Source organism: Herpailurus yagouaroundi, unplaced genomic scaffold, assembly GCF_014898765.1.
Source record: "Herpailurus yagouaroundi ecotype Mexico unplaced genomic scaffold, PumYag 67556, whole genome shotgun sequence".
Taxonomy (NCBI): domain Eukaryota; kingdom Metazoa; phylum Chordata; class Mammalia; order Carnivora; family Felidae; genus Herpailurus; species Herpailurus yagouaroundi.
The window spans coordinates 3,078,404-3,092,407 of record NW_024420362.1 but is presented as its reverse complement, the minus strand read 5'-3'; the positions used below and the strand labels follow the sequence as shown (position 1 = coordinate 3,092,407).

General features: G+C 36.6%; 1 protein-coding gene across 4 annotated transcripts in view; it reads left to right on the top strand.

Moving 5' to 3' along the window:
- The window catches only part of DIAPH2 (diaphanous related formin 2), a 1,032,498-nt gene that overhangs the window by 47,480 nt on the left and 971,014 nt on the right, over positions 1-14,004 (top strand). The window lies entirely within an intron of this gene.

Below are 14,004 nucleotides of genomic sequence, written 5' to 3'. Positions count from 1 at the left end.
TTTTGCTTTTAATTCCCTTGCCTTTGGGGATGTGTCGAGTAAGAGATTGCTACGGCTGAGGTCAGAGAGGTCTTTTCCTGCTTTCTCCTCTAAGGTTTTGATGGTTTCCTGTCTCACATTCAGGTCCTTTATCCATTTTGAGTTTATTTTTGTGAATGGTGTGAGAAAGTGGTCTAGTTTCAACCTTCTGCATGTTGCTGTCCAGGTCTCCCAGCACCATTTGTTAAAGAGACTGTCTTTTTTCCATTGGCTATTCTTTCCTGCTTTGTGAAAGATTAGTTGGCCATACGTTTGTGGGTCTAGTGCTGGGGTTTCTATTCTATTACATTGGTCTATGTGTCTGTTTTTGTGCCAGTACCATGCTGTCTTGATGATTACAGCTTTGTAGTAGAGGCTAAAGTCTGGGTTTGTGATGCCTCTTGCTTTGGTCATCTTCAAAATTACTTTGGCTATTCGGGGCCTTTTGTGGTTCCATATGAATTTTAGGATTGCTTATTCTAGTTTTGAGAAGAATGCTGGTGCAATTTTGATTGGGATTGCATTGAATGTGTAGATAGCTTTGGGTACTATTGACATTTTGACAATATTTATTCTTCCAATCCATGAGCACGGAATGTTTTTCCATGTCTTTATATCTTCTTCAATTTCCTTCATAAGCTTTCTATAGTTTTCAGCATACAGATCTTTTACATCTTTGAGTAGATTTATCCCTAGGTATTTTATGCTTCTTGGTGCAGTTGTGAATGGGATTAGTTTCTTTATTTGTCTTTCTCTTGCTTCATTATTAGTGTATAAGAATGCAACTGATTTCTGTACATTGATTTTGTATCCTGCAACTTTGCTAAATTCATGTATCAGTTCTAGCAGACTTCTGGTGGAGTCTATCGGATTTTCCATGTATAAAATCATGTCATCTGCAAAAAGTGAAAGCTTAACTTCATCTTTGCCAATTTTGATGCCTTTGATTTCCTTTTGTTGTCTGATCGCTGATGCTAGAACTTCCAACACTATGTTAAACAACCACAGCATTTAATTTGAAGTCTAGTTGTATGGTTACTCCAGCTTTCTTTTGACTTCCAGTATCATGATAAATAGTTCTCCATCCCCTCACTGTCAATCTGAAGGTGTCCTCAGGTCGAAAATGAGTCTCTTGTAGACAGCAAATAGATGTGTCTTGTTTTTTAATCAATTCTGATATCGTATGTCTTTTGCTTGCAGCATTTAATCCATTTGCAATCAGTGTTACTATTGAAACATATCACTTTAGAATCATTGTGATGTCTGTAGGTTTCATGCCTGTAGTGATGTCTCTGGTTCTTTGTGGTTCTTGCAACATTTCACTCACAGAATCCCCCTTAGGATATCTTGTAGGGCTGGTTTAGTGGTGATGAATTCCTTCAGTTTTTGTTTGTTTGGGAAGACCTTTATCTTTTCTTCTGTTCTGAATAACAGACTTTCTGGATGAAGGATTCTCGGCTGCAATTTCTTTTCTGTTTGTCACATTAAAGAATCCTGCCATTCCTTCCTGGCCTGCCAAGTTTTAGTAGATAGTTCTGCCACTAGTCTTATCGGTCTCCTTTTATATGGTAGAGCCTGTTTATCCCTAGCTGCTTTTAGAATCTTTTCTTTATCCTTGTATTTTGCCAGTTTCACTATGATATATCGTGCAGAAGATTGATTCAAGTTACGTCTGAAGGGAGTCCACTGTGCCTCTTGGATTTCAATGCCTTTTTCCTTCCCCTAATCAGGGAAGTTCTCAGCTATGATTTGTTCAAGTACACCTTCAGCCCCTTTCTCTCTCTCTTCTTTTTCAGGAATTCCTATGATACGTATATTGTTCCGTTTGACTGCATCTCTTAGTTCTCTAATTCTCCCCTCATACTCCTGGATTTTTTTTATCCCTCTTTTTCTCAGCTTCCTCTTTTTTCATAATTTCATCTTCCAATTCATCTATTCTCTTCTCTGTCTCTTCAATCTGAGGTGCGGTCACCTACATTTTATTTTGCTCCTCATTTATGGCATTTTTTAACTCATCATGACGATTTCTTAGTCTCTTGATCTGTGTACCAATAGATTCTCTGTTGTCCTCTATACTTTTTTCAAGCCCAGCGATTAATTTTATGACTTTTGTTTTAAAATCTTGTTCCATCATGTTGGTTAAATTGTTTTTGATGAATTCATTAACTGTCACTACTTCCTGGAATTTCTTTTGAGGAGATTTCTTCCGTTTCGTCATTTTGGATAGTCCCTAGAGTGGTGTGGAACTGCGGTCCTGTCTGGATTAACTTGTGTTGGTAGGCGGGGCTGCAGTCAGACCTGATGTCTGTCCCAGCCCACCACTGGGGCCACCATCAGAGTGGTATGTACCTCATATTCCCCTCTCCCAGGGGCAGGACTTACTGTGGAGTGGTGTGGCCCCTGTCTGGGCTATCTGCACACTGCCAGGGTTGTTGTGCTGGTTTGATGGGATCTGGCATATTAGATGGGGAGCATCCTCAATGTGCACAGGGGTGGGAGGGGCAGGCTCAGCTTGCTTTGCTGTTGGTGGTCCCCTGCAGCATTGGAGGGAGGCAGACCAGTTGGAAGCATGGATCCACAGAAGCACAGCATTGGGTGTTTGCGTGGTGCAATCAAGTCGGGTGACTGGAACTGGTTCCCTTTGGGATTTTGGCTGGGGGATGGGAGAGGGAGATGGTGCTGGCCAGCGCCTTTGTTCCCCACTGAGCTGAGGTCTGTCTTCTGGGGCTCAACAACTCTCCCTCCTGGTGTCCTCTTGCCCCCCCGCCCCGCCCCCGCTCTCTCAGTAGATCTGTTGACTTTTAACCTTCCCGATGTTCAGTCCTGCTGGCTGTCAGAATTCACGGAGTCTGGGCCCTCCACTTTTGCAAGGGGCTCTGTCTTGTCCGGGGGGCTGCCCCTCTACTGCCCTGGCTCCCTCCCACTAGTCCGTGTAGCACACACCACCTCACTGCCCTTCCACACTCCTCTGTGGGTCTCTTGTCTATACTTGGCTCTGGGGAGTCCATTCTGCTAGTCTTCTGGTGGTTTTCTGGGTTATTTAGGCGGGTATGGGTGGAATCTCAGTGATCAGATGGACGACGTGAGCCTAGCGTCCTCCTATGCTGCCATCTTCCCCTAAAACCTCTGTCTATAGAGCTTATTTTAGGGTACTACTCTTTTAGAGATCTCAGAACTTCTCTATTGTGATCTTTCATTTATCTCATTTTCTTTTTTTTTTAATATGAAATTTATTGTCAAATTGGTTTCCATACAACACCCAATGGTCCTCTCAGCAGGTGCCCTCCTCAGTGCCCATCACCCACTTTCAACTAGAGTACAACCTCCATAAAGGAAGAATGCATGTTTATTTTGCTTTTGATTGTATTCCTAGTGCTCAGCACTGAACAGGTGCATAATAGGTGCTCAAATATTTATTCAGTTGAACCAAAGATGGTTTTCTGTGTCATGTTGCCTCTGTCCTTGTTAGCAAACAAGTTAAACCTACATAAATAATTGACCCTTCATTTTTATTGCGATGGCCAACTTACACATTTCAAAAAGAACATAGTAAAATTTTGTGACTAAGTTTTTTAGGTGGTGGTGAGACTTTTGAATTACATACAATTTAGTTGTCCAATTTCTGTATGAGAGTAATTACACGGTTTTTATAAATCATTGTATTACCATGTAACAGCCATAGGAGTTGAATCTTTATATCTTGCTGTTTTTGTTAATTTCTGTCTGAGAAAATTAAAACTTAATTTTCTTACAATAATGATTCTTGCATTTCAATCAGAACTTCAGCATTAGAATTTATACATAAATCAGCCATTTCTCTTTTTCTTAAGGCGTTGAGACTCTGGAGTGATACTTTTATGATTATACAATACTCATATAATACTATACTACGTTATATTTAATATAAGTGATCACAAATGAAGTTTAATAAACTCTAATTGCTTGACTAATGCACAAGCTTATTGCTTTTCTAGAGTTGATTTTAATGAAAATATATGGTCGCTATACTCATTGGTGCAATATGCCCTCATCGTAATGATTCTTATAATTCGATTTGCATAGTAAAAGCTTGCTAAAATGACTTTAATCAGTGCTTGTAATTCATGGGTGTGACTCTAATTCAGTTTCTTTTTTGACCACTTTTGTTTTTCTGTTTAAAAAAATTTAACTCAACAGTAGTGCTATAGTTCATACACAAGAGTAAAATCTAAAATGTCTGCTTACATCTCATGTGTGAGAGAGATGGATGTAAATTACATTCAGATAAAATTTGAGACTTTGTCCCTGTAGAAGGTCCTCATAAATGTAAAAAAAAAATGAGGATAATAAATCTTTAAAATATTGTTTTGTAATTGAGTATCGTTGACACACAATGTTACATTAGTGTCACATGTACAATATAGTGATTCAACTTCTTCATTTGTTATGTTATGTTCACAAGTATAGATGAAAATGTGTTTTAATACACCATGTAAAAATATTTTTTAAAGGTCAGTTTATGTAAAAATGACTGCTTAATCTTGTCAAGCAGCTCTTTACAGTTCCCTGAACTTTTTCTTTTGGTGGTGTTTTTTATTATTGCCAGCTCCTTTCCTATGTTTCTTTTTTGACTGATACATAAAGACACTTGTTTGGCAGAAAAAAAATTATTTTCTTTAAAATTTTTTTTAAGTTTTATTTATTTATTTTGAGAGAGAGAGAGAGAGAGAATGAGCAAGGGAGGGGCAGAGAGAGAGGGAGAGAGAGAATCAGTGTAGAGCCTGATGTGGGGCTCAAACTCACAAACTGAGACCATGACCTGAGCCCAAATCAAGAGTTGCAAGCTTCACTGACTGAGCCACCCAGGTGCCCTGAAAAAATTTATTTTCTATTGAAGATAATTTAAATATAACATGTCCAATAACCTATTTTATTATTTACTCTTCTGAAGGAGGATTTATATATTTATTTTTATTTTATGGGAATCAAATTTTTGTCATTTATACAAACATGTCTTTTTTTTAATTGAAGTATAATTAACATCAATGTTATATTCATTTTAGGTGTACAATGTAGTGATTCAACAATTCTATACACCCGAATCCCTCCTTCCACCTTCCCCTGGTAACTATCAATTTATTCTCTATAGTTAAGAGTGTGTTTCTTGGTTTGTGTCTCTCTCTTTTCCCCTTTGATTATTTGCTTTGTTTCTTAAGTTACATATATGTGTGAATTAATATCATATTTGTCCTTCTCTGGCTTATTTTGCTTAGCATTATACTCTAATTCCACCTATGTCATTGCAAAATGACAAGCTTTCATTCTTTTTTATGGCTAAGTAATATTCCAGGTGATTGCTATCTATCTATCTATCTATATATATATATATACATACATACATATATATATACACACACACACACATACATACACACATATCATATATATATATATGTATATATATCACATCTTCTTTATCCACTGGGTGGACACTTGGCTGCTTCCATAATTTGGCTATTGTAAATAATGCTGGTATAAACATCAGGGTGCATGTATCACTTTGAATTTGCATTTTTATATGCTTTGTGTAAAACCCTAGTAGTGGAATTGCTGGATTGTAAGGTAGTTCTGTTTTTTAACGTTTTGAGGAACGTCCATATTTTCCATACTGGCTGCCCCAGTTTGCATTCCACCAACAGGGCACAATGATTCCTGTTTCTCTACATCCTCACTAACACTTGTTTCTTGAGTTTCTTATTTGGGCCATTCTGACAAGTGAGAGGTGATATCTCATTGTAGTTTTGATTTGTGTTTCCCTGATGATGAGTTGATGGTGAACATCTTTCCATGTGTCTATTGCCCATCTGGGTGTCCTCTTTGGAGAAATGTCTGCTCATGACTTCTGTCCATTTTTAAATTGGATTGTTTATTGTTTGTATGTTTATTTGTATAAGTTTTTTATAATTTTGGATACTAACCTTTTATTGGATGTATAATTTGCAAATATCTTTTCCCATTCAATAAGCTGTCTTTTAGTTTTGTTGATTGTTTCTTTTGCTGTGTAGAATCTTTTTATTTTGATATTATCCCAATAGATTATATTTGCTTTTGTTTCCCTTGCCTCAGGAGACAGATCTAGTAAGAAACTGCTACCACTGGTGTGAAAGTTTATGATTTCAGGTCTCACACTTAAAAAATATAGGGGTGCCTGAGTGGCTCAGTTGGTTGAGCTTCCGACTTCGGCTCAGGTCATGATCTCATGGTTTGTGAGTCAAGCCCTGCGTTGGGCTCTGTGCTGCCAGCTCAGAGCCTGGAGCCTGCTTTACAGTCTGTGTCTCCCTCTCTCTCTGACCCTCCTCTGTTCATGCTCTGCCTCTCTCTGTCTCAAAAATAAATAAACATTAAAAAAATTAAAAAAAATATATATATATATCTTTTAATGTTCGTTTATTTTTGAGAGAGAGAACAAATGTGCGTGTGAGCAAGGGAAGGACAGAGAGAGAGGGAGACACAGAATCCAAAGCAGGCCTCAGGCTCTGAGCCATCAGCACAGTGCCAAATGTGGGGCCTGAATCCACGAACCATGAGATTATGACCTGAGCTGAAGTCAGACACTTAACCAATTGAGCCACCCAGGCACCCCAGGTCTCACATTTAGGTCCTTAACCTATATTGAGTTTCTTATTCTGTGTGTTGCAAGAAAGTGGTACAGTTTTATTCTTTCGCATGTAGCTATCCAGTGTTCATAGCACCATTTGTTGAAAAGACTATATTTTTCTCATTGGATAATCTTTCCTACTTTCTTGAAGATTACTTGGCTATATAGTTGCGAGTTCATTTTTGAGTTTTCTATTCTGTTCCATCCATCTTTGTATCTATTTTTGTGCCAGTACCATACTGTTTTGATTACTACAGCTTTGTATAACTTGAAGTCTGGAATCATGATACCTCTAGTTTTGTTTTTCTTTTTCAGGATTGCTTTGACTACTTGGGGTCCTTTGTGGTTGCATACAAATTTTAGGATTCTTCTAGTTCTGTGAAAAACGCTGTTGGTATTTGCTAGGGATTGCATTGAATGTGTAGATTGCTTTGGGTAGTATAGACATTTTAACAATGTTTGTTCTTCCAATCCATGAGGATGGAAGTTTTTCCATTTCTTTGTGTCCTCTTGAATTTTTTCCATCAGCATTTTATAGTTTTCAGGGAACAGGTCATTCACCTCTTTGGTTAAGTTTATTTCTATGTATTTTATTATTTTTGATGCAACTCTAAATGGGATTGTTTTCTTACTTTCTCTTTCTGCAGCTTCATTATTAGTGTATAGAAATACTACAGATTTCTGTATATTGATTGTTTAATCCTGTAACCCAACTGAATTCATTTATCAGTTCTAGGATTTTTTTTTTTTTTTTTTTTTTTTTTTTTTTTTTTTTTTTGGTGGAGTGGGTTTTTGGGTTTTGGGATTTTTTGGTGGGTTTTCTACATATAGTATCATGTCATATGTAAAGAGTGGAAGTTTTACTTCTTTCTTACCAATTTGGATCCCTTTTATTTCTTTTTTTGCTCTCTGATTGCTGTGGCTAGGACCTGTACTAGTATGTTTAATAAAAGTGGTAAGAAGAACTTCGTTGTCTTGTTGCTGACCTTAGGGGAAAAGCTCTCAGTTTTTCCCCACTGAGTATGATTTTAGCTGTTGGATTTCCATGGATGGTCTTTATTATTTTGAGGTATGTTTCCTCCAAACCTGCTTTGTTGTGGGTTTTTATCATGAATGGATGTTTTAGTTTTTCAAATGCTTTTTCTTCATCTATTGAAATCATCATATGGTTTTTATCCTTTTTCTTATTGATGTGATGTAGTATGTTGATTGAGTTTTGAATATTGAACCATGCTTGAATCCTGGGAATAAATCCCACTTGATTGTGGTGAATTATTTTTTAAATGTATTGTTAGATTTGATTTGCTAGTATTTTGTTGTGGATTTTTGTACCTATGTTCATTAGGGATATTGGCCTATAGTTCTCTTTTTTAATGGTGTCTTTATCTGGTTTTGGTATCAGGGTAATGCTGGCCACATAGAATGAGTTGAGAAGTTGTCTTTCCTCGTCTATTCTTTAGAATAATTTGAGAAGAATCAGTATTCTAAGAATAGGTATTAATTCTTCTTTATATGTTTGGTAGAATTCACCTGTGAAGCCATCTGGTCTTGGACTTGGACATCTGTTTGTTGCAAGTTTTGTTTGATTACTGATTCAATTTCATTGCTGGTAATAGGCATGTTCAAATTTTCTATTTCTATTTCACTTTTGTTAGTTTATATGTTTCTAGGAATTTAACTGTTTCTTCTAGGTTGTCCATGTTGTTGGCATATTGTGTTTCATAATATTCTCTTATAACTATATTTTTGTGGTGTTGTTTGTTATTTCTTCTCTGTCATTGGTGATTTTATTTATTTGAGTACTTTCTTTTTCTTGATAAGACTGGCTGGAGGTTTACTAATTAATTTTTTCAAAGAACCAGCTCCTGGTTTCATTGATCTGTTCTATGGGTTTTTTTAGGTTCTATATCATTTATTTCTTCTCAAATCTTCATTAATTTCTTCCTTGTGCTGGTTTCAGGTTTTGTTTGTTGTTCTTTTTCTACCTCCAGATGTAAGGTTAGGTTGTTTGAGATTTTTCTTGCTATAAACTTCTCTCTTAGAACTGCTTTTGCTTTATCCCCAAATTTTGGGACCATTGTGTTTTTACTTTGATTTGTTTCCATGTACGTTTTAATTTCTTCTTTGATTTCCTGGTTGACCCATTAATTGTTCAGTAGTATATTGTTTAAGTTCCACGTATTTGTGGCTTTCCAGATTTTCTCTTGTGGGCGATTTCTAGTTTCATAGCATCGTGGGCAGAAAAGATGTATGGTATGACTTAAATCCTGAATTTGTTAAGGCTTGTTTTATGGCCTATATGTTATCTATTCTGGAGAATGATCAGTGTGCCCTTGAGAAGAATGTGTATTCTGCTGTTTTAGAATGCAGTGCTCTAAATATATCTGTTAGATCCATGTGGTTCAATGTGTCATTTAAAGCCATCGTTTCCTTGTTCATTTTTCTGCTTAGATGATTTGTCCGTTGATGTAAGTGGGGTATTTAAGTTCCCTATTATTATTGTGTTATTATTGATTCATTCCTTTATGTTTGTTATTAACTATTTAATATATTTGTGTGCTTCTAATGTTGAGGGTATAAATTTTTACAACTGTTATATATTCTTGTATAATTCCCTTTATTACATACTCTCTCTCCATCTTTGTCTCTTGTTAGTCTTTGTTTTAAAGTCTACTTTGTCTGATATAAATATTGCTACTGTGGCTTTCTTTTGATATTTTTTTGCATCATAGATGTTTTTCTATCCCCTCGCTTTTGATCTGCAGATGTCTTTAGGTCTAAAATGAGTGTCTTATAGGCAGCATATAGATGGGTCTTATTTTCATCCATTCTGACACCCTATGTCTGTTGATTGGAGCATTTAGTCTATTTACTTTCAAAGTAATTATTGATAGATATATATTTATTACCATTTTATTACTTGATTTGTGTTTGTTTCTGAAGACTTTCTCTGATTCTTTATTGTATGTCTCTCTTTTATGGTTTGCTGATTTTTTTAGTGATATATTTGGAATTTTTCTCTTTATTCCTTGAATTTTTATTAGTTGTTTTTAATGTATGGTTACCATTATGTTTGTACATAATCTCTTCTTTATATAATAGTCTATATTAATTTGATGGTCATATAAGTTTGAACCCATTCTTGTCCCCATGTTTTAGGTATATGGTGTCATATTTTATATCATTTTATTTTGTGGGGTCTTTAACTTTTTTTACAGAAAAATATATTTTTACTACTTTTGTATCTCATACCTTCATACTGTCACTTTTGGTTTCTCCTTTCCACTCAGAGTCCACTTTAGTATTTCTTACAGGGTTGGTTTAGTGGTCATGGACTCCTTCAGTGTTTGTTTGTCTGGGACACTTTATCTCTCCTCCTGTTCTGAATGATAGCCTGGCTCGATAGAGTATTCTTGGCTGCTGATTCAGCACTTTGAATATGCCATGCCCCTCCCTTTTGGTTTGCCAAGTTTCTGATGAAAAATCCCCTGCTATCCTTATGGGGCTTCCTTTTGTATGTTATGTCTCCTTTGGTCTTGCTGCTTTATAACTTTTTCTTTTTCGCTATATTTTGGCGATTTAAATACAATATATCTTGGTGTGGGTCAGCTTTTGTTGATTTTGATGGGATTTCCCTTAGTCTCCTGAATCTGGATATCTGTTTCCTTCCTCAGATTAGGGAAGTTTTCAGCTATTATTTCTTTTAATAAATTTTCTGCCCCCTTTTCTCTGTCTTCTCCTTCTGGGACTCCTGTACTATAAATGTTATACATTTGATAGAGTCACTGTATTCCCTAAATCTATTCTCATTTTGCACAATTATTTTTTCTTGCTTTTGTGCAGCTTGGCTACTTTTCATTACTCTGCTTTCTAGGTCATTAATTACTCCCTCTGCTTTTTCCAGCCTTCTCTTCATTCCATCAAGAATGTTTCTCAGTTCATTTATGCCTTTTATCTCTGTGTTATTCCTTATCTCTGTGTTATTTGTCTCACTCATGTCTTCCACTGTTTCCTCAAGCCAAGTGAGTACCCTTATGATCGTTGCTTTACATACTCCATCAGGCATGTTACTTATATCTGTTTCACTTAGATCGCTGGCTGTGGTTTTGTCCTGTTCTTTCATATGGGATATATTTCTCTGTCTTCTCATTTTGTGTAAGTCTCTGTGTCTGTTTTTCTGTGTTAGGGAAGTCAGCTATGTCTCCTGTTCTTGTGGGTCATGGCGTTATGAAGAAGAGGTCCTGTAGTGGTTTTCCCTATTTCCCAGGGTCTGGCATTTTGGGCAGTGTCTTCTAGTGTGCTCTGTGTACTGTAATGTTTTTTCCTGGCCACTTTATCCTTCAGGCCAGTCATCTGCAGAGACTTTCTTTGCCTTTTGTGAGCAATGTTTGGTCCCTGGACTGAATGTGGCCCATTTTGACTAGGTATGCTCTGGTCTGCTTGTGAAATGAGACCTTTTCACTGCTGCCAAAATCAATACTGCAAATATCCCAAGTGGGTGGATGCAGTGTGAGAAGAGGTTTAGACTAGTCTCGATTCAGAGGTCCACAGCACTGCCACTGAGGCAAGTGAAAGTGGCACTTCCAGAATTGTGGTTCTACCGGGGTATGGAGAGTGGGGTTTGGTGTAAGCAAGTTAGGTAGCAAGTGTTGGCACAGCAATGTTTTCCACAGGTAGCCCTGTGCTTATGAAGAAAGGCAGCAGAGGGAAATGGCACCTGCCATTGCCGCCTTTCTGGGATGCATTCTGAAATGAGCAAATAAACTCCCCATATTGTGGCCTAGGTGCTCTTCAAATCACTGTTGCCATGCTGTTTGTCCATAGGTCTTTTTGCCTGCCTGCCTTCTCTCCAACAGCAGCCGTAATATCCTCTAGGCTCTATTGCAGCCAAGCCCATTGACCTTTACAATTCCAGGGTTTAAGCCCTGCTTCTTGTCAGAAGTCATGAAATTCAGCCCCTCTTACTTTCCAAGACATTTTCTACAGGGATTTTATTTTCCCCTTGTGCTTCCCTGTATGTTAGTCTACCTCTCACTTTTCTCTGTGATTGCAGCTCCCTCCCTACTGCAGTGGGGAAGATGTTTCCCTCCCAAACTGTGTCTCTGCACTTCCTACCTTCTTCGATGTGGCCTTTTCTCTACCTTTAATTGTGGAGTTTGTTCTGTCAATTTTTTTTATGTCAATTTCTGAGGTATTAGGTGATTTGATAGTTATCTAGTTGTTTTCTGGGATGAGGTGAGCCTAGGGTCCTCCTACTCCACTGCCATCTTCTAACCTTGGTGTTTCCATTTAAATAGGATGGACAGATTGGGTCTCACTGAGCAAAAAACTCCTTTTAAGGAGGGATTATGGAGTAATGGATATGGAAATATGGAAATCGAAAAGGGTATTCCAGGCAGCGGGAAGAGCCAGTGCATGTGTTTTATTGCATTATTGAAGAAGAGTAAGGTGGTCAGCGTGACTGGAGCTGAGGGAATTAAAGCGACAGTAGCAAGAAATGAGGTTAGAGGGGTCTGAAGAGAGTACAGATCAGTAGGGCCTTGCAGGATTACATGTAAGATGTGTTGGGGAAGGACTTTGGGTGCCAGGGGAATGCTCTTTGATAAGATGCTTGACTCCCTGGATAAAGATGTGAAAAGACAGTTAAAGGGGGTATCTTTGAATTTGAGATTACTATGAATTGTTTCAAGTCAGTAATTCAGTCCTAGTATTGTAGATCTTGATTATACTAACTGAAAAGTTGGTATGTTGACTGAAAGTTAGCATGCACTTGTAACCAGATAGATTTGTGGTCCTTGGACAGATCACTTAGCCTCTTTCAAGCTTCAGTTTCATCATTTGTAAAATGAAAAGTTTTGACCAGATTACCTTAAATTCTGCCCAACTTTAATAGTCTCTAATGCCATACTATGTGATTAAATATAGAAAAAAATTTAATAAAAAAAGTGAGAGTAGAAAATAAAACTCAAATTTCTTCCCATAAGAGAAGGTGGAAATATTACTAGCAATACTTTTTTTCTTGTTTCTGTACCCCATGATCAAACTGTCAACATACATTCAATTGAGATATATATTTAAAGCATTCTAGACATATTTAAACCTTAAGTTAGATAATTTGACTAAATTAAATCATATTTCACCTAATTTACATTCTCACTTTGAAGATACAGATGTGCATTTAATTTTGAGTTTATAACCCCAAAGAATGGAAAAAGAAGAAAAGCAGCAATTGCTTGAAGAATTGTCTAATATACTTACTAATAAGACAGGTGGACAGGTACATATCTGGAATGTGGCAGGGTAGTTGAGGTACTTTTGATTTGACATTTCTCACTCTGATTTTATATTATAGGTAATCCTGAAGCTTGCCATGGGGCATAAAAGTTTTCTTTAACCCAGAAGGAAAATTAAAGAGAAAATGCCACATAGAGATAGTCCTGCTGTGGATTGATCTGTCTTAAAATGGCTTCAGTTCCCCCTTCTTTTTTCTCCTAGGCAATAAAGATTGATTGAGGTTTGTGTTAGCAGGATGTGATGAAGACCTCATGCAGAAATGTAAATGTGTAGTGTCCCTGAGGGAATCAATGAATTAAAAGTAGAAAAAAAAAAACTATACATATAATAGTGTATTTGTCCTAGTTGATCCAGAGAAAGATGATCCTTAAAAGCATTTGGTTGGTGGTATTTGAAGAACAATTTCAAGAGATCCTGAGACCAAATAATTCTCACTTAGTTAGAACTCATCATGAATTCTCCTTACTAGTGGGATGACCACAGATTCCTTAGTAAAAAGGAATGTGAGCATGCACAACAACGTTGATGCATATCATTTAGCTTCTGTTATAAGAACTAAATGTACAGGGTGTGGCAGAAAGATTAATTTCAATTCCTAATAGACATTTAAAAAATCTTTTTCCTTCCTAATCATAATTTTAATTAGCATTTCAACATATTTATGATATAATAATAACTGCCCTTCATGCTGATCATATGTTATTTTAAGATCTTGAATTATTTTCTAAATCATGGAAGATTACTAAGTTATTAAATATTACTTTCCTTTAATGTAATATTGCTTAATTACTTTAGTATTGCTGCACTCTAGTTCTCCAAATAGTGGTGCCCATTTTATTGTTTGGTAGTTTGTATTAACCACTGTATTAATTAGGATACAGCATTTTCATTGCTTTTCAGCATTAGAAGTAGAAAATCCCATGCAAAAAACAAGGGTTGGAGTTTTTTAGAAATAGGTATATATTAACAGAATCAGTGAATTCAATTTTATCTAGAATATTTATAAAGATGCCTTTTAAATATCAGAGTAACTGAGTTCTACACTCAGCTATTTG